The 20908-nt window shown below is 37.1% G+C and overlaps 1 long non-coding RNA gene across 1 annotated transcript in view; it reads right to left on the bottom strand.

Moving 5' to 3' along the window:
* The window catches only part of LOC135304502 (uncharacterized), a 66335-nt gene that overhangs the window by 6533 nt on the left and 38894 nt on the right, over window positions 1–20908 (bottom strand). Inside the window, exon 3 of the long non-coding RNA XR_010365883.1 lies at window positions 20561–20655. This is a non-coding gene — a long non-coding RNA (uncharacterized LOC135304502). The remainder of the gene's footprint in view (window positions 1–20560; window positions 20656–20908) is intronic.

The raw sequence follows: 20908 nt of genomic DNA, 5'->3' as shown, positions 1-20908 counted from the left end.
TTTCAAAATCAACATAGTGAACAAAAATAAAATAAGAAAATTATCTAAAAGTGCATCTGACTCAGTCCTTCCTGTCTCCTCTCATTCAATACCAAGAGTGCTTCTGGACCACCTGATCTTGTACTGCTGTAAGATGTGAGGAATGGACAATTGGCTTAAAACAGGCCACTGGGGAGGCTGAGAAAAATCTGACATTTTTGGGTGCAAGGATGGCACTACGTGTTTAAGAATATTGTATAAGACTACATGAAATAGTAGAAGATTATGGATGCCATGTTTAAAATCTAGCATTACAGTTTTAAATATTTACTGTCTTTTAATTACATATTTTAAAAACTCAAGAGTATAATCAACTATAATTCTATACAGAATTTTACACATATGTATAATTAACATGTATATTAAGAGTTTCTTTTTAGAATATAAAACTTGAAGGCCTAATCAGTAACCAGCAAGTGCTAATTACTCACTGAATTTGACAGATAATATTTTGAAAAGCACCTGATTTTCAAAGCACTGAAAATTGAAAGCACAAACAGACTTTCAAGTAATATATCCAGTATCAGTTGCATTTTTGTGAGGGGTAATTATTTTGAATACACTTCTTAATGGGTGTGTTTGTGTGTGTGTGTGTAATACTGAATGAAGGTAAGTAACACTAAAATTTCTCTGGAATATACTTTTTTACCCCAGAAGGAACAAACATTTTTTTATGTTAAAAATTGTCACAGTAGGTTTGGACAAAAATGTGCAATCCTGGTAAAAGTTTAGACTTGGATAGAATTCGCAGACTTGATACATACAGAGGACTGTGGCATCATGCTTTTGCCACACACCAAACATGTTCCACCACTGCAGAGCACCTCAATATTTGTGCAAGAGCAAACAGTTCCAGTTTAGTAAAGATTCAGCACTGAGAAAAGCCAAAATACTCAAAGCTCTCTCTTTTTCACTCTTCCCCTGCTCCAGCTTGCTCTCCTTGCATTTCTCCTTGTACAGCCAAAAAATATCTACACCTTCTATACCAAGTCTTTAGTAAAACTGCTTGTCAATGTGAGATTCCTCTCATCAGCTGATATAAGCATAGTTCTGTATTACAGGATAAATTAAAAAGAGTTTTTTAATTCTTTAAGAAAAAATTGTGACCTACAACCTTTAGTCTGCAAGTGTAATGCAAATTTACACTTCTGAAAATTTGCACAAAAATCCACCTTTTCCAAGATTAAATTCAGTATCCTCTGTAGTTCCCCGGCTTTGTAAAAGCAGTCTGAAAGAATTGGCATGCTACTGCACTTCACTGTATTAATTATAAATCAAAGCACTTCCATAGTATCTTCCACTTTAGAAGCTCATATTCCATCAGCAGTGGTTTCCCTGTGTACAAGACATTCTGGGAATAAGAACTACCACATTTCAGAAACCTGTGCTGCTGGTATAATGGTTGGTTTTTTTTACCTACTCTCATTGCTTTTCTGTAATCACTTTCTAATGATTTAAAAATCTTCTGGCTTTGTTTGACAGAAGGGCAAAGCTGCTGCTCTATCTGGTCACCAGCCTGCCTCTGGCAGGCAGACAATAAACTGTCTCTTTACAAGTACTGGTAAAATTTTGTTTCCTTTTACAACTAACTGAACTATGAAACAAGTTTGTTAACTAGGCCAACATAATTGTATATAATTTGTATAAAGCTTTGTCTTTGATTCCTTGCAAGGTTTAAACCAGTGCTGGAGACTGATGAGCATTAACCTCTCACCAGGCTCATTTCAGGGACTGAAACAGCCATAAATGCATTTTCTATTTGATTCATCACTGGCCTGCACATTACACACCGAGTTTTATGGAGGCACAGTGGTTGTTGAACTCTACAGTTCTGCATGTTTGGGGCAATGAAGATCCTTAATTTGATATTTGTGACAAACTAAGGTTGGGGTTTTTAATCCCTTTGGTCCACGTGTGGATCTTCAACACATTAAGAATCTTAATTGCACATCATCCCAATGTCTTCTCTAGTTACAGTTCTATCATTAACACAAAATTATACTGAATATTTCTAATATAATGAGGCCATAAAATCACCAGGATTCTATAACATGAAAAATATTTCTCTGGACCTCAGCTGGATTGCAGGTTATAAGATGAAGCATAATAGTTAATTCTTCACTGAATTCTAGACACATGAGTATAAATGTCAACATCATTTTTGATATAGATCTCTACCCTTAATGGCAAAGAGTTTTTAATGCAAGAATACTGGGTGTCAATGAATTGCAAAACTCAATTTTGTATTAAATTTTGAATGCATCCTTCATTTAATGCTGGTGAAGTTGTCCAGGTGGTGGTTTTCAATTCCAGATGCTTTTATCATATTGGGCTCTGTCAATTCATCAGTTTATAACTGTTGGTCATAATGACTTCTTTTGAGGCAAGGAATTCCCACTTCAAATTTAAATTCCAGATGTGGAATCTCCTTCTCTGGAGATATTCAAATCCTGCCTTCATGTAATCCTGTGCAACCTGCTTTCTGCCTGAATAATGAAAGAAAGACTACAGTATAAAATGTATTTCACATAAATTTGAGTCAAATTTTTTGAGAAAAACTTCTCTCCAAATGGATATTGGTCACGCTGTATCATTTTTATGGTATTTGTGTATGACAATTAACATGCAAAAAGTTATCCATTTTGCCAAACAAAATCATTTTCAGAAAATGAAACCACATATTAATTTAAAGAAAAGCAAATACAGCAAAAAGTTACAGCAGTTATAGTAAAATGTCAATGGGTAGAATTTGCTGCAGCATCCTTTATTAACATGGCAAATACCTAAGTGTTTAAAAGTAAAACTTCTAGATGTATTACCAGGTAGACTGCATAATGAGATCCCAGAAAGGACGTAAGAAATGTTCTGTTCTTTCATCTTTCCTGGCACGTCAAAAGTGTAACTTGCCTTCCCTTGCTCTCAATAGAATAAAATTATTTAATTAAAAAGATACCATTTAGCAGAGAGCCCATGGTAAGGACAGCACGAGGGTGAGTTCCTCTTTTCACCTAAATCATCCAACACACCCCACATGTCACTGAAAGCCCTCATGAGTTCATGTTAGATATGAGTTATTTTAGTTTTTAGAAGGATTCCCACTCTGGACATTTAGACCTGAAATAGAACAGAGAGCAGAACACACCTTGTGTGTGGAAATAACAGTGGTAAAGGGATGCAGCCCTGGTGATCCCCCCGTGTGTGGAGGGCAACAGCTCTCCCCTCCTGCTCGGGGTCCTGGGCAGCCTCGCCCAGAGCCACTCCAGTGTCTGAACCTGACACACACAGCTACAAGCACTCTTAATCCTGCACAAAGTGGGTTCATCATAACTTCACTTTGATTTCCTTACACTGCATCTGACTTAAGCCTTCATTAATTCTAAGAAAATCAGTAGGTGATTAAAGCAATTAGCACATTTTGATTTTTCACAGCTCTGTAGCTACTTTTAAGCTGCATGTGATCTATCATTAACTTGGCATTTTGTTGCAACTGAAATATGATCTAAGCCTCAATAATCACAGCCATATGATTGCAAGCAATCAGAAATCAGGTGAGTTACAACAAAAAATTATGATTCACACAAGATTAACACATTGTATTACCATGCTCTTAACTAGGAATGGGTATTGATATTCAAACAGATGGATACAGGAGTTTACATTGTAAAGTTATTTATTCTTAATGCACCTATCTAATCTGGTTTTTTAATAAGTCTGCTGCTAGACAAGTTTATTTTACTCATGTAGTTAAGCCTAGTATTTTGAGTAGAAGGTTCCAAGTTAGAAAAACCTGGCTGATGAAGGTAAAATGTCACCCTAACATAAAACTGCTCTTCCTATTCTATCCATTAACTGCTGTTAGATATGCTTCCCTAATGATTCACTAAAACAAATTCTATGGATTTTTTCTCCTCACTGCAGATGGAGAGAGAAGATCTCTGCCACAATTCTCTGAAGCAATACATTTACATATGTAGCAACTCTCATTAATTTTCATTTTCATGATTCAAGACAAAGTGACATTTTTCTCTTCACTAGTTAAGTAAATTCTTTTCACAGTATTTCAAAGGCTGTTTCTAGCCCATGCTTTTTCAGCACATTAAAGTTTTTTAGTGTTTGAGGCTGACAAGCATTGGTATCCGGACATTTACATTGGAGTCAAGCTATTCATGATAAAAAGTTTCAAATCAAACCTCAGAAGCTGGGACAGTGCAATTTTTAATCACTAAACTAGACTTTCACAATCAGACTTAAAAAGATAGGGAGAAAAAAACCAACAGAGCAGTTATGATTTGAACTTAGAGTGAAAAATCATGCAAATAAAGACCAGGTATAACCAGCATCTGATAGGACACCCAAATGCATCTCCCATAGTGGAGACTTTAATATATTAATTATCTTGGGTGGAAGTCAGCATCTGCTAAAATACCTGAGAGCACCAACATCTTTTATTGTACCAAGAGCTTTTCTATATTCTATTCCCTTCTGTGCTCAGGCATCTAGCAGAGATCTCAGCCTGCTCCAATAAATTTAAAGGTACTGTTGGCCACTGCTTGACTGTGGTAGTTTTCTAAACCAAAAGGCCATGCTTTGAGTCAAATATGAATAGGGAAAATTTTCCCATCTCTCCTTCCCCAACTAAAAAGTGAATCTCTAAGCTTTTCTCATTAACCAAAAGAGGTTTTAATTTAAAACCTTGGAGACAGTAAAAAGACTTAAATCCAGCCTCTTTTCCTGATTTCCTCTGGGATTTAAGGCAGACTGTGTAATCCAGCTGCTCTAATTAGCACAGCAAACTGCAGTTTTGCTTATAAGAAGAAACAAATTAAAACTTTATTCTTCTGTTTCTCAGTAAACTGTATTCCCCAAATAAAATAAAGTCTCAGAAGAACAGTAAAGATAGAACACATTTCACATAACTTTAGTTTGACAAAAACAGGAAAAAGGTTTTCACCTTTTTATAATTTACCAGCTTGATTTTTCAATGATATTAATTTTCTGTTAATTTCAATCAGTCATGGAAACACATGACAAATTGTACCAGTAACTGAAAGGTCTAAAAGAAATAGGTCACACACATGAAAATATTTCCATTTAGGAAAAAAAGAATAAATACATAATATGTGCTTCTCAAGCCCATTCAGTTCATAGCACACTGCTCATGTTTTCTTTGAGATTCCTGATGTAGAGAAATGTTTTTAATGAATCTAGATTTGGAAGTACACCCCACAACTCCAGAGGCTAAAACAGTTTTAAAAATTAACTTAAATATAACTCACTGTGTACACAATAGTTTCTATTCAACTAATTCAAAGTCAAACCATATTAATTCTGGAATGCAAAATAAATGTATTACTATTTATACAGATTTGTTACTTTGTTGAGTGTTGACCCTGGCTGGACTCCGTTTGCCCAGCCAAAGCTGCTCTGTCACTCCCCTCCTCAGCTGCCCAGGGGAGAAAAGGACAGGCTTGTGGATCAAAAAACAGCCAGGGAAATCATCATCATCATCATCACAGGTAAAATGGACCCAGCCTGGGGAAATTAGTTTCATTTATTACCAGTCAAATCTTAGAAAAACCTTCCCTCCCCTCTCCTTCCTGGCTCAGCTTCACTCCTGATTTCTGTCTCCTCCCCTGCAGCGGCACAGCAGGACAGGGAATGGAGCTGTGCTCAGATCATCACAGGTTGCTCCTGCCACTCCTTTCTCCGAGGGCAGAGGACTCCTCAGACTCTTCCCCTGCTCCAGAGTGGGTCCCTTCCAGAGGACACAATCCTTCAGGAGCCAGGGTGGGGTTGCAGTGGATATCTGCTCCCCATGGGCTGCAGAGATTGTTCCCCCTCCAGGGACTCTTCTCTGGCACCTGGAGCACCTCCTTCCCCTCTGTCTGCACTGGCCAGTGTCTGCAGGGTGTTTCTCTCACTCATCTCACTCCTTTCTCAGGCTGCAGGTGTTTGTGCACAGTAAATTTGCCCCTTCCTAAACACATTATCCCAGAGGCACCACCAGCATCACTGCTGGCCTCAGCCTTGGCCAGAGGCACTATGCTGGATCCAGGTGCACTGGCTCTGTCAGACATGGGGAAGCTTCTGGAAACCATCCCTGTAGCCCCCTGATGCCAAAATTTTGCTACACAAGGGCAGTACAAAGCCCTCCTGCAGTCACATACCCATGTACATTTCTGAAGATAAAATAAATATTACCTGCAGAGGAGATGCAAAAGACAGACTTCAGACTGAAAGACACATTCACCTGGTGGTGTTGGGTAACAACCACCATGAAAAGAATATTAAAAGACATTTCTCTACACTACTGGAAGAGTAGTGGCTCACAAAAGCTCTCTCATATTCTTTGTGTATGCATATATGCACACACAGAAACATACACATTTACATCCACAATAGGGAGGTGGGAGAATCATTTCCCATTCCCATTTCCCATTCTACTCTGAGCATGGAGAGTGAAAGAATTCTAACAATATAATTTGAAAATAAGAATTGTCCTTTTCAAATCAAATGCAAGTAAAATACATTTTCGTCAGTCAAATAGCTGTTCAATAAAGCCTACAAGTGAAAGACACATTAAACATTCAGCTGAATGGCAATTTATGCCCTGACAAAACCAAGAAAGAGTCAAAGTGAAGTTATAGATCCAGTTTTCCTCTACATTCTTTCTTCAAATGTCAGGTTTAGATCATATATTAAAAAAAAAAAAAGACACCATCAATACAAGAGGAAGAAATTCTGACTATGGCAGCCTGAAGCAAGATACCTCACAGGCTTCTTGACAGTACCTAACTGGAGACCTCCAGCTGCTGCCTGCACCAACACCTTTCCTCCCTTCTCCATTGTACCTGTTATTCTTCACCGTCTTATATTGAAAGTAAAATCTAGATCAAATAAAGGATTTAGGGTCTTAGAAGTTAAGTTCTGTAATAATTACTATTTCATTGTCATGGCACCCAAAAGGGGTGGCAGAGCCCCAGGCCAGGTCCTTTCCTGGAAAGCCTCTGGGGTAGGTGAGTTCAGCCCAGGAGGAGATGGACACGAGGTCACTTCAGAGTCAGGTGCCCACAGCATCCATGTGACCAGGTCCAGCACACCAAAAACTGAGCTGAGTTTGAGAATTGTACATTTTCACCCCTCACTCAAGAACTGGAGCCTTTCAGAGGGCAAACCTGAGCTCTCCTGGTGCACTCCCAGGAGGCCCAGCTGGACCCATGGGGTGCCTGTCCTTGCTGACACTGAGCTCCAGCATCACCCCAAGGGGGTCACACACCCTCAGGGTTTGTGGCTGGCATCAGGCAGCTGGCCCCAGCAGGGAAAACACCTCTGAGGCATCTCTGAGACTGGCTCATCCAGGGACAGAGTGGCTCACGGGCTGCAGAGGAACTCACACTTGGCACCATTGCCAAAGGGAGTGAAGGCTCAGCCACCACGTGCTTGGAAGTGGGTCAGGAAGGAGCCTGCCAAGGCAACAAAAATAGACAGACCTGCCTGCAGCATCTTCCACTTTTCCAAACTTCCATCAGTACCACTGAGAGCAGTGCCAACCATCTAGTGTCCAGAAACTGGGAAGAAATATTCCCCACCTTTCCCACTGGAGCCAACAGCAGGCTCTGTAAGCCTGAACACCGGGCATAAAAAGTTGAGAGGAAGAAGTCTTAAGTTAGTACTTCTACTTCCAGAGCTGTTTCCCAGCTCAAATTGTATTAAATTTTACACTAAATCTAAAGCCTAAAACTGCCATGGCCTAGAACATATGGGTTTGAGTGATATTCTGACTGATCTAGAATATTTTATTCCAGCAGTGACTGAAATTTATTATCAGAATAGATATTTTACTAGCTTTTTAGGTGCCATCACATTAATGCATGCCAGGAGGGAAGCCCATATAATTAAAATTTTATGAATATGAAATTAGTAGAAACTCAATTATTAAGCACTTCATGAACAGAAGAAAACAAATAACACAGAAAAACAGTGTGAGCATCCTGATAGTAAAACAGTACTCCATTTAACATCCATTATTTTATTAATGACATAACATGGCAAATGTCAGTCTCCCAAGTAGTTTGATTTAGACTGACCTAATAAATTATTTGTCAGTGTAAGAAGGTTGTTTCTTAATTCATAAGCAATTCCACAGGTATTTATAGAATAACCCCACTGAGATCAGTGGAATCAAGAGTAATCTCAGCTGACTATATCATCTTTACTGCAAGGAATGTGCATCCTGGACCACAAAGGCAGGATGAAGATGGGCATTAGTTATGAAGCTTTCTAAACAGGTATTTTTAAAAATCTCAGCCAAGAACATCTTCTGTACCACTAGGAAGGAATTAAAAAATAAATATAAAAATGACAATCTAAGAAAGATTAACAACATTTGACCATCATTTAACCACTATTTAATCACCAGTTACAGCTGACCAACAAACAAGTGTCTCTGTAAGGAAAATAAGCAGGAATTAAGGTGGCAACTGTCATCTAAATGCCACTCACACAATAAAGTTAAACATTATGGAATTTATATCAAATATATAGATTTGTGATTCTCCTCACTTAACTCACTCCTTTGTTGATGTTTTTACTATATATTCTTCTAATAAACAGGGATGTTATTAATGAGTGAAATAAATCAATCCTTTTGTTTATCCTACAGTAATACAAAATATCACCCTCATTTGGATGTCGCATCAAAACAAAGCAGCATACCAGAAATTCCAAGCTTCACTGCCTACTTTTTTAATCTTTCCTCTCTGTTCTCTCTCCCTCTATTCAATAGGAAAATTAGGAAGAAAGTATGGCCTATATCATCATTCATTTTTAGCTGACTGATTCTGATCTTTTTGGTTACTAAAGCCTGACCCAAACCCCACCAAAATCAATAGCAATCTGTCCAGTCACATGCACTGGTGCTTCACATATTGACCAATTCCTTCAGCAGTGGTTAAACTGTTTATACATGAGATACCAGAAAATCACACTCTTAACTCTCATAATTTGTGAAATTTTCTGCTCTTAAATGCACTTGTTCTGCTGATGAGATTTATTTGATGAGATCTTATTACACAGCAGCTAATGGAGTACTAGAAATGGTAACTTTCTCATTTCCTTATTGATTTTCCCTCTTTCAAGTGCTTCTCAGCAGGCTGAACTTCCCTATTTGGAAAGTCAATTACCATCCACTTTCTGCTGATGTTAAAGCACTAACAGGATAGAATGGAAGAGGAGAAGAACAACAGTCTTGGTTCTTTCCTTTATTACAAAATATCTTGATAAAATATAGCGTTGGCAAAGATCTAATCAGAATCAGAACTCAATTTCTGTATAGGCAGGATTTTTTTTTTTTTTATATCCCTCATTTACTTCATACCTATCAAGATTCATTAGTCACAGCACTGGTATCTAACTGTGCTGCTGCAGTCCTATGTGTGCATGCATTGCTACTGCAGACAGGCAAAATGAGAACCAGCAGAAAACAGTCTAGAACATCTATTTTTCCTTTTCAGTTCCTGAACCTATATAGCCAGACAATTTCTCTTGAAAACCTGCATTCGCTGTGCAATTTTGGAAAAAAAATAATGCTAAGACAAATGTAACTCAAGGTACTTTTAATCTAAATGCCAGCACTAAGTGTTTTATCAATTGCTATAAATAACCTTCAAGAGCAGGAATAGATTTTTAAATTTTAAGGGTACTGCAAATTGGACAAAACAACACATTTTAAGTATAGGCTCAAAGTAAGTTTACTGTCTATGCAAAAATTTCAGATACCAATAACACATTTTTATTGTCAGAAACAAGACAGAAGAGTGTTTCTTGTTCCATAGGAAAAAAAAAATCATGCTAACAAAGAGAAAAATGCTTACCTTAGAAAGGGTCTATATTTTTGCCTACATAATTATAATTGTTGCATTAATTATTAGAAATTCTCAGGTCTCAAAATCAGCATACTCCATAAGAAAGTTAACTACTTATGTCATGGAAATTGCTGGTTACGCACATATCCAAACCCTCTGTGTTTTCCTGTTTAATCACTGATTTATTTATTTAGAGAAGAGAAGAAAAAATTCAGGATTGCACAAATGGATTATTCTCCCCTGCCTCCCCAGGTTTTCACATATCTATAAAATGATTAAACATAGCAGTCACTCGCACAAGTCTAACTTACCATGATCTTGCAACTGTTAGCCTGAACAAAACCTTCCAATCTTTCTTCTGCTCCAAGAAAAGGTGGAAGAGTACCAGATTGTGAGCAAAATAACTTATACATTTGGGGATGTCTTACACATGCAGGTGCCAAATGACAGGTTTGGGAGGCCAGCTGCTGCAGGCTCCCCATTTTGAAGCTTTGGCTGGCAGAGACCAAACTGAGCTCACATGGTATGAAAAATGAACCATCTATTACAGTATTTACAAAGGATTTCCTGACACAGGGCTCTGTTTCCCCTTTCATAAAGCAGATGCTGGTGCCTGAAAGCTGAGGAAAAAAAACTACTGCCAAAACCAACCCAACACCTGAGCAAACTGGCAAACAGACTGCAAAGATCTGACCAAATTCATTGAAAATTCACTGTCTCTTGAATGATAATTATTTCTAACCTTTGATAAAAAGCTTTTTTGAGGCAGCATGATCACACTGTTGCTTCTTATGGGCAGCTGATACAAATTATCATCAAGAAACTATTTAAGAGGCATTGCAGCCCTTTCTCCATTGAAAAACACGACCTCTGATGACAAGTAACTGTAATTACATATTTCAGCCTGATTTTCAGGGCTGAACAAAAGAGAAACTTATGATAAACTCCCACGCTGCCAAACAAGCTATACAATATATCATTAGCGAAAGTAAAACTGGTAGAGTTCAAACGGGGCAAAGTCTTTGCAAAGAGTGCTGAGCTTTCCAAACAGTAGCAGCTTGTGTTCTTTGTGCCTCATGTCTAATCAGTAACTTGTGGGCTTGGTGCTTCCCTGACAGCTGGTATATGGACACAAGATCAAAAACTGTAGGTGTAAACAACATAAGATTTGTTAGAAATGAGATTCCAGCAAAACTACCTCTGCAAAAGGAAAAGTAAAAGCTTATATTGCAGGTTTTGTCTGGAAGGCAAATTGTGCTGAATCTGCATGAACTCATTAAATCCACACCACTGAATATAGAATTATCCCTCATTGGGCATTCTTTGCGTATTTCCAAATTAAACACAATCTTCCAAGTGCACAAAGAATCCCTGTCACCAAATAAATTTTCTTTTATGCTGCTTGGAAAATAGCTTGAGAAGTTTCTGTAGTTCCACATTTGGTCTTATGTTTTCAGGTTAGGGAGCTCTGTTGTTTCTTGTTGAAGTTTTGTTCTGCTTTTACATTATGAAATAACTCAGAAAAAAAGAGTAGCGAGGCAGACAGAAAAAAAACCCAAAAACTAAAACCAGAGCAATATAGCAGACCATGCCCAAGGTCTGCATGTGGTTACAAGCATGGAACACAACACAACAGCAACAGAAGAAAGCAATAATGATGTCCAGTCCACAGGATCTCCAGGAAAAGTCTTGAAGTTACACATTTTCTGCTCAATAGTCACAGTAGTGAGGTGGCAGCTGCAAAGTTTGGAACTGGGGAACAAGAGCCAGCTTAGATTGCTTTGATGATTTATTTCATTGCAAAATGTCAGCAGAGGTGTTTTTGACCAAATATCTGGCAATGCACTCCCACCTGAGCTCATGGATTACAATACAACAACTACTGTTAATCCACCCAGAATTGTTCTTATAACAGCACTTTGCTTCAGTATTCTGGAAAGACAGTTTAGATGTTGCCACACTTCCCCCACCAACCCCTCTGCAAATTTCTGAACCAATATCAGTAACAGTTCTTCATCTCAACCTTTTCCCTAATTCTAGCAGTTCAATAAACACTGCAAACACTCAAAAAATTCTAAGACTTTTTGCCTCTCTATTGGTAACTCCTCAGAATCTCAGTCTCACTGTTCTGTATTTTCCTATAGCATCGGGCTCAGTGTGTGTGTTTTCATGTGGAAGCAGTTGAGAACATTAACCTCATTAGGAGAAAAATAATTTTTTTAAACCAGACACACCAGAAGAACATTTCTGCTTGTCACACACCACTCAAATTCTCATCCTCTGTGAGCACAAGAGGACAGACAGCTGATAGCAGCTGGCAGGTCAGCCAGGCAGACAGCTCATGTAGTGCTGAACACAGCAGCCCACATACAATGCTCAGTTAGGCTCGAGCCTTGCCCAACAATGAACTTCTCCTAAGTTTTCCATAAAATAGCAGTGTACAAGTAGTTTATACTTTTGTTTCTTAAGGTTTGGATTTTAAGAATGTGAGCAATCCTAATCTGCAGGAGGCACATATGGACTACAGACATATGAATTACATATACATAGTATGCATACATATATATTTACAATAAGAAAGTGCAAAAGAAACATTATTCCCCAGATTTACACCAAATTTCCCTGGTCCTACACTGAATCTGAAAAATACAGGTTTGCTCATGAGTATTCAAAGACATTAATTTTAGAGATACATCATTGCTAATGTAACTGAATTTTCAATCTTTCAATATGCATTACTATAAACACTTATCAGCAATAAATTTAGTATTATAACAAGGGTTTTCATGTCTACAATACCAGATTAAATTTTGGCTTAACCAAAAGCATGTACTGTCTTAGCATCCTATCCCTATGTTTTATGAACCAAGATGATATTAAGGGTATGGTGCTACATATGATAAACCTCACATAGAAACTATTTATTTTACAAATATTACCAGCTAATTCAATTATTTTTTTAATCTTCAATTACAAGACTGAAAATGAATGATTGCAAAATAATACTGATTTTTCTCTGCCCCATTAGATACTGGTACAGCTACTCTTTTATGAAACCATGCTTAATAATACTGATACCAAATTATAATAAAGTTTCCTAAGTAGTAAGCAGATACATGGAATCAGAACAGAGCAACCCTGACGGTGGCATTCATCAATTTAATCAGCCTTTTGCTGCTGTATTTTATGAATCTATATTTCTCGATTTATTTCTTCTTTATTTAGAATTGTTAATCTTCAAACATTTTTCAACAGGCTGAAGAGAAAACCTAATTAATTTACTTGTTTAAGGACCTTCCCATTCACTTGCATGTGAAACCTAGAATCCCATTCACTCTTGCAACCTTTAAATCACATTTCTCTCATAGCACACAATCTGACAGATGTCAGTCTCAGCTCAAGATGAAAGCAGAGATGTGTAAAGCACAGATGAAATATTTTGACAGGTCTGTCCCTAAAAGACTCCCTTGTATCCATCTCACTGGAGCCAGCACTGTTAGGGTACCAAATACCATGCTTTCCATAGAAGTGTTTTCAGGCTAGCACAGAGTCTGGTGGATTTAAACACCAACCTTCATCTGACTCTGCCTGGCAATTTCAAATTCCCCCACTGAGGACTCAGTCCAGCTCTGCACTGGAAGGGCACAGTTTAACACATTCCAAGTCAGTTCTTGCAACCCCGATAGGGAAATGTGTTCATTACACCACTTCCCAATTTTCTTTATCCTTCTTTGCCGCTGAAGCTGCTGTTGCCCCTAAAGCCAAGTTTGCAGTCATAAATAAGAAATACAGATTCTATGCCTAATGTCTGTGTTCAAGTTTAACACACATGCCCTATAATGAAACACTGCAAAATACAAATGGAGAGGTTACCAGAGACATGCACAGAGCTCTGCACTTTTACTTGGCCCCAGTCCTTCTCAAGTTATCTTCTTGTGCTCCTTTTCTAAAGTCATTTTGGGTATTTTGGACTGCAAATGCCTAAATGAGGGGTTTGGGTTCAATGCTACCTCTACCCAACACCTATAAAGAGATAGCACCTGTGACTTACTGGAGAATAGTTATGTGGAATCTAAACTGTTGACAGGAGCACAAGAAAAGGAAACTTTGGACAAATGTATCATAAATCACTAAGGAAGAAATTAATAAGACAATTTATTCTGCCTTATGGCAGAAGAAGAGAAAAACAGACCTCAAAATCTGTTCCCTGCCATTCTGTAACATTTACCATGTAAAAAAAAATAAAGGAGTTATTTTATAGAATTTATTCTATGCAGTGGGTATTCCATGGGACCTATTGCTCTGAGTCCCCAAATCAAAAGATTATTCTTATGCTTCAAGATGTCATCCAATGGTGCTATTTGCAATGAAAAAAACTCCAACTGATGCTGAATACCCAAGGTTAAGTCCCTTCCTAAGCATTGAAAGAACTAACTATTCTTTTTTAAGTGTGTCCCTGAATGAATTAAGATTATTTTAAACATTTAGAGCACACAGCTATACATCTTATGGCTGAATTCATGACTGCAAGTAACTGTTAAAATAATATAATACTGGATTTGAAAGTAATTCAGGGCAGCTCCTCAGTCCAACCCAAACCTTTTTATGACTATGAACAGGTAATTAGCAAAATATCCTGTAACATGTTAATAATTAGGATATTATTTGATCACAATCATTGTTTATGAGCCTACAACACATTTTCTTTGCAACTTAAAACTATCAGTAACTCTTACTGAGAAAGAAATCATAATTTGATGTAGAGCTTGATTTAGCATTTAACTACCAAGTTGCAAAACAGAAAAAATACCCAGTCTTCAAAAAATAAGACCACAAACATTATGGAAAAAGAAGAAGAAAATGGAAGAGCAAAGAATATTTGAATGGTAACAGGAAAAATGTTACAGATTTTTCTGTTTTACTACAGCCATTTGGCTGATGAAATTCACAGAGCTACACCCTCAGAAATCACAAACTAATATTGGCAACGTGTTAGGAAGCCTGAAAACATGTCCTTATCTATAGAAATGTGGCTGTTGTCTCCTCCATTTCTGTACATCCAGTGGCTGAGACACAAGTCAGAGCCCTTCCTTGGGTGGTGGAGAACAGCCAGTCAATACTCATGCCGGAGAAAATAAAAACCAAGAAAATACCCCAAGGCATATTTCATTAGAGCATATATTAGTCACTCAATTTTTAAATAAGAACATATATTCAAAGAAGAACTTCTGAATAAAACACATTGAATTTTCAGGCTATGCTTCACATTTCTTTTGAATTAAAAGGAACATGCATTTCTCTAAGGAATACACAGTTATTTTACCCCAGCTCAACACTTTACTGGCTCTCAGTCTCATCTCTCCTTCACCCAGCACACATGTTTAATTTCTGAAACTAAGAGTTTGTCTTTGTGAAGTTCTTCAGGAAAATATAATTAGATAATACATAATTACATTTAAATAATTTTATATAATTCAATTTCTAACAACTCGTTTATGGAATAACATGGCCCTCACACTGCAGAATCAATGCAGCTCACAAATTAGGAGTGGATTTCATCTTTGCAATGCCTCAGCAAAGCATTATATACAGGAGCAGCTGAAGGAAAGTGTCACTTAAATTACTTGCTGCAGCAGCACAGAAAGTCTGTAATTGATCCACAAATGTAATTGGAATCCTGAGTCAATATTCACTGTCCAAACCTCAAGTATTTCTTTCACAGTAGATAAAACAGGAGAGGATTTGGCCACTGGACCACTTTCCACTGTATAAAAAATGAAATGTATCACAATCTAGCTCCTCTTCATCAGGGAGACTGATATAAACTTCCCACAAGTTTATATGCCACTAAGTTTGCCTTACTCTAGACATAATAATAAATAAAAATAGCAGTTGTTTTGTACAACTGCTATTTATCAGTGAAATCTTTGCAGTTTTAAAGAATCAGAGATATCTAATGATTTAACACCAAATTAGTTGCTATCAACATTAGCTGAATTATTGCTGCTTTATAATTACTTCTTGTTCGATCAAATTTTCATTGAAATTTAGATTCATCAAGGAGGCCTGAATCCACTAAATCCTTATCAAAATTTTCTGACATCCCTAGTTAATTAAGATGTATCATCTATTTCCTTCAAGCATCCTGAAATTGAGTCTATGTATAAAGATTTTTATCCAATTGTCAACTGAAAATTCTCAATAAAGATGCCAGAACAGAAAGAACATCAGCTAAAAATCACAACTCACTCTGACAAATTACTAAGCTTACTACAGAAAGAGGTAAGAAATAATAAAAGTTATTTTACAGCAAAGTCAGATTATCCTTAGCTCTTTATAAGACACTCATAAGTCTTCAGTGAGACCTAAATGAACAACAACAACAAAAAGGACACAATATAATATATCCAGTGATAGCTCAGAATGTTTTTAAAGCTTTCCTGAGTAGTTTCTATAAAAATCAGAGCTCCTCAAACTGAAGAGTTCAAACTTCTGGAAGAAGGACAGCTCTAACAACCAAAGAAAATGTGAAACACTTCAGCCTTTAAAAGGTCACCTCACCACACACAAAACTGAATATTCCTTTAGCATGACCCCTTGCAAGGGGCAGAAACTGACATCAAAACTGAAGACAGTGATGAATACACAGGTTTTTGTGCACAGTTTGGAGTAGCTGATATTTACTAAACCTTGGCAGAAATAAGATGGCAAAAATGTTAGGACAATCCCTAACATATTCCTGTCTATTGAAAAGGAGAAAAGCTGAAGTGTCATAGTTTTGATCAAAACATTTTCATCCAACTTTGTAGGCTGATAGACTGGTTTATTCAACAGTGACTAATTCTCCTCGGGGGCTTCCAGTTCTAGAACACAAGAAATGTTTTCATGTGCTTAGAAAACACAGAATAGCCCTTGGTGTGTACACAAAGCACTTCATCTTCCCCATTACAACTGCTTTTATATATAAAAGGATGGAGCTTAGGGCTATGCAGCTTCCTCCTGCTTGACATCCCTTGGTAATTAGGTACCAGACTGACATCCTTGTAATATTTCCTGATAATGTGCTAATATTTGGCTCTTTGGCCTCAATGCCACTCTGAAATAAACACAGTTTGAAGACTGCCAGCAAGCTGCGGCATGGACCTCCTAATTGTAATGGAAACTCTGCTTTAGCAGAATTTTTTTTAGCTTCTGAGTATAATGTATGAGAAACTGGCGTCAGTGTTGGCTCCTAGTTAAATAAATAGGATTTGGGGTTTTGTATGTCATACTTAAATATGGCTATATATAAAAACTAATCAAATCCACTTCCATGCTTTGTTTTTCCTATTTTAGAAAGGAAAGCTATTGGTCTCCCTGTAAAATGAAATTCTTTATGGTCCTTGCCCACCTTTCTCTCAATTCTGCTTTATGGTCATTTTTCATTCTAAAGCATGTCCTTAAAATGGCTACTCAGTGCTTATGTCACAACAGTTCTGTAGAGAAAACCCTAAAGGGCTGATATTCCTGGTGCTGCATGTGCATTTTCAGGGGTACATAAGTGGCTGATCTTGAATAATTTAAAAGTATCTCTTTTTTTTCCTGTCTGATCACCTCAGCTTAATTCATGAATTTTTAAGTGCAGGGTCATCGAGGTTTTTAGTCTGGTGATGAATTTCTGGGGTTCATTTTGGAGAGAGTTTTTTTTTTCCCCCTTACAATTCTTAGAATTATCCAATTTTGTCTGCACCACACTCTAATGTTTTGCCTAATTAAGAAGAACAGCTTTGACTTCTAGACCACTAATTCCAGCCTGGGAAGCTCCAGCAGCAGCCTCAGTCATAGCAGTCAAATCCCTTTGCCTCCTCTTCAGACCTTCCTCATTGCTCTGAATCACATTCTTGCAGAAATAGCTTTACAGGTGGAATCTCCTTAGCTTTGGGTTGATGTATTTGGTGTAACTGAAAGGCTCATTTCTGTGTGCCAGTGGCATCAGGCACAAAGACAAAGCACCAGGCACAAACAGCATTCCTGCAGCAAGTGCAAAGATGCATTGAAGAATTCAGGATCACTAAATAAATAAAAAAGCTACAATCAGAAATTGAGACAAAGTTTGTATTTATGGAGCATTTAGATTGCACCATGGAAGCCGAATTTCATTTATCCTACGCCCAGTGTGTCAGCAAACGGTCACACTGAGATAAAAAATCATGGATTTGAATTGTTTAGCCACTCTGATCCCTTCCTGTAAAATGAAGCCTCTCAAAATTGCCATTTCTTTAAAGTGTTTTTGCTAAACAAATCCCTGGCCTGTCTCGAGATCTCTTTCCATGTGACAATGAGTATTATTCAAATAGACACAAATTAATGTTATTGCCTTGACTGAGAGTATGAAAAGAGCACAGAGAACATGATATGACACTGTCAGTGATGCAACAACCTTCCACTCAAAAATAAGCAACAAATAAAGGATTTGCAGGGGGCAGACAGTGTGATCCTGCAAAGGCACAATCAAACCCCATTACCATCCAGGTGGTGCAGGTGCACTCACATTGCATCCACTCACAGCCTTTGTGCAACCTAAAATAATTCCAGCAACTCAGAACAAAACTTTGCTTCAGTTTCAGGGAAATAGGCAAGAGAGATTAAAGACAGATGAAAGCTATTCAAATCAATTCATAGTTTTAACCAAGCTCTTTAGTAAAATAGAGGGTATTTTAAAACACTAAGAAAGATAAAAAGAACTTTACTTTCTATGCATATTATAGAAATATTGTTTGATTTTAACAAATTATACATGGACATTTTCAAGTTTTATTTAAGAGATTTTACCAGGTTTTTAATCTGAGGGAGGGCATTTGCATAAATAGCAACATGAAGACCCAAGTTTTACATTTCTCAGCTAATAATTAACATTCCTCAAAAAAGAAGTTTCTCAACTTTGAAAAAAGTCTGCTATTTAAACTGATGTCTAAATTAAAAGCTCTTTTTTCTTAAATGGCAAATTAGTCCCCCTTTTTGAAATGTTCAAAAATTAACATCTTTTCTTCTGTTTATTGAAGTATAAGCATTCTGCTCTGAGTCAAAAAACCCCCAAAGAGAATAGAAAGCACTGAATTAAAAACAAAGCAATTTTTTTTTAAAAAGTGAAAAAATAAAAAGGGAACAGAAATCAAAAGCAAATAACTTTATGCCATTGTCATCTCACCTATACATAAAAAAAAAAAAATGGTTTCAAATATGCTTGAAAAGTGAGGGTATCAAACCAAGGAGAGGTTTTGGGAAATCCATGAAAGAAACATGAACAATATTCCCTAAAAGACAAAAGCCACCAAACAGAAACAGCTGTTGAGGCCTCTTTTCTCTAATTCAAAGATGGGAAGTTTGCTTCCTAAAGACCCCCCCACGAGACAAGAGAAATACAAACAGTAGCAGGCAGAATTCTGCAGCTCTGACAGAGGAGAATATGCACTAGAACCAAAATTAAAGGCAGATCAAAGAAACAAAATTATTTATGCTCTGTGTGTGCATAATGGGTTCATGTAGAAAATACTTTATCTTTTCTCATTGTTTGGGAGCTGCTGTGATGCTCAGAATATTTTAGTGTTATCCATGTAGAAATGCAACAAAACAGGTAGCTGAATGCTTTTCACTGTCACTCAGTGAAACACCTGGAATGCATAAAATGTACCTTAGCACATTTCCTTCTGTTTAACTCTTATATTGGCACTTTCAAAAATGACAGAAGGATTATGAAGCACATAATGGCACAGCGCTCCCTTTTCTTCAAAAACAGCTTGTCTCCCCAAGGGGTTTGATTTTTACAGCATTTCATGTCTCATTACTGGTAGTTACTGGATCAAGAATTGAAGCATTTCACTTGACCAGTTCATTATGTTACACCATTTAAAAGTTTTGGAGAGTTTCAGACTAAAACAGACACAATAGCAACAACAAAAACAACAAAAAAGCAGTCAGAGCAACAACCATATACACTTCATGTCATTTCCTTGAGAACACTTGATCAAAGTAAAAAGAACAAAGGGGAAAAAAACAACTGAAAAAAACGGGGGGGCAGGGGGGGAATCAAAATCCCCTCAGAGCTACAGAGTGGTTTTTATTTAAATGAAAATGCACATTAAATATTTGCTTTAGTTGTGTTTTCTCTGATCATAGTTTGATCATCACATCTCATGACTTTTCAGAGCCGTAAACAATCATTTTCCCATAGGAAGCAGTAATTTACGTGGTATTTTGACATTTAAGATATAACAGTTAAAAGTTCCCAATAGGCATAATTAGACCAAAAAATGCATTAAAGTGAATAACCAGATAGCATTTGTGCATTGATATTTGAAGAAATAAAGTCCTAACCACAAGGGTACAACCAGTCTTGAGAAGTATTAAACAGAAAAATCCCAGACAAACTCTTAAAAGAAATGGTCAGAGAAATTGCTTGGGTCCTATGACTGGAAGTACATAACTTAACCTAGACCCCAGATAAAATGATCGAATTTCCTCATGGCATGGCAGAAGATAAATAATTTACTAAAAACCTGACTTGCTGAATTAATGAATATATTGTTGGGAAACAAAACTTACTGACATTAGGAGGAGAACACAACACAGACACAGGACTAACCAGTTCGAAAGTTCACCTCTAAATTCTGTGACCTCACCTGATGCAATAACTGGTGTGAACTTTGCCAACACATGACTACAGTTTTGTCTCTTTAAACTGCTCTACTGCATACAGAGCATATGGGTATCTGACCTAAGGAAAAAAAAGAGGCAAAAACAAAATAAAAATCAAAGTTTGACAGTAGATTCTCGAAATGAAATTATTTTATGAGTCAGTAAAAGGTCATTCCTGTTGTGATTAATTAGGATCATGATATAATTACCCTTACAGAATCACACCATCTGTTCATAAGGGTCCTTACAGCTATTTTTCAATCCTTTGTTTTTCACTAGTCTGGGTCTAATTCCAGCAGAGTGTCTCCCCTCTAATCACAGCAGAGCACTCA

Source organism: Passer domesticus, chromosome 7, assembly GCF_036417665.1.
Source record: "Passer domesticus isolate bPasDom1 chromosome 7, bPasDom1.hap1, whole genome shotgun sequence".
Classification (NCBI taxonomy): domain Eukaryota; kingdom Metazoa; phylum Chordata; class Aves; order Passeriformes; family Passeridae; genus Passer; species Passer domesticus.
The sequence above is the reverse complement of the archived record's forward strand: the minus strand, read 5'-3'. Positions and strand labels throughout refer to the sequence as shown.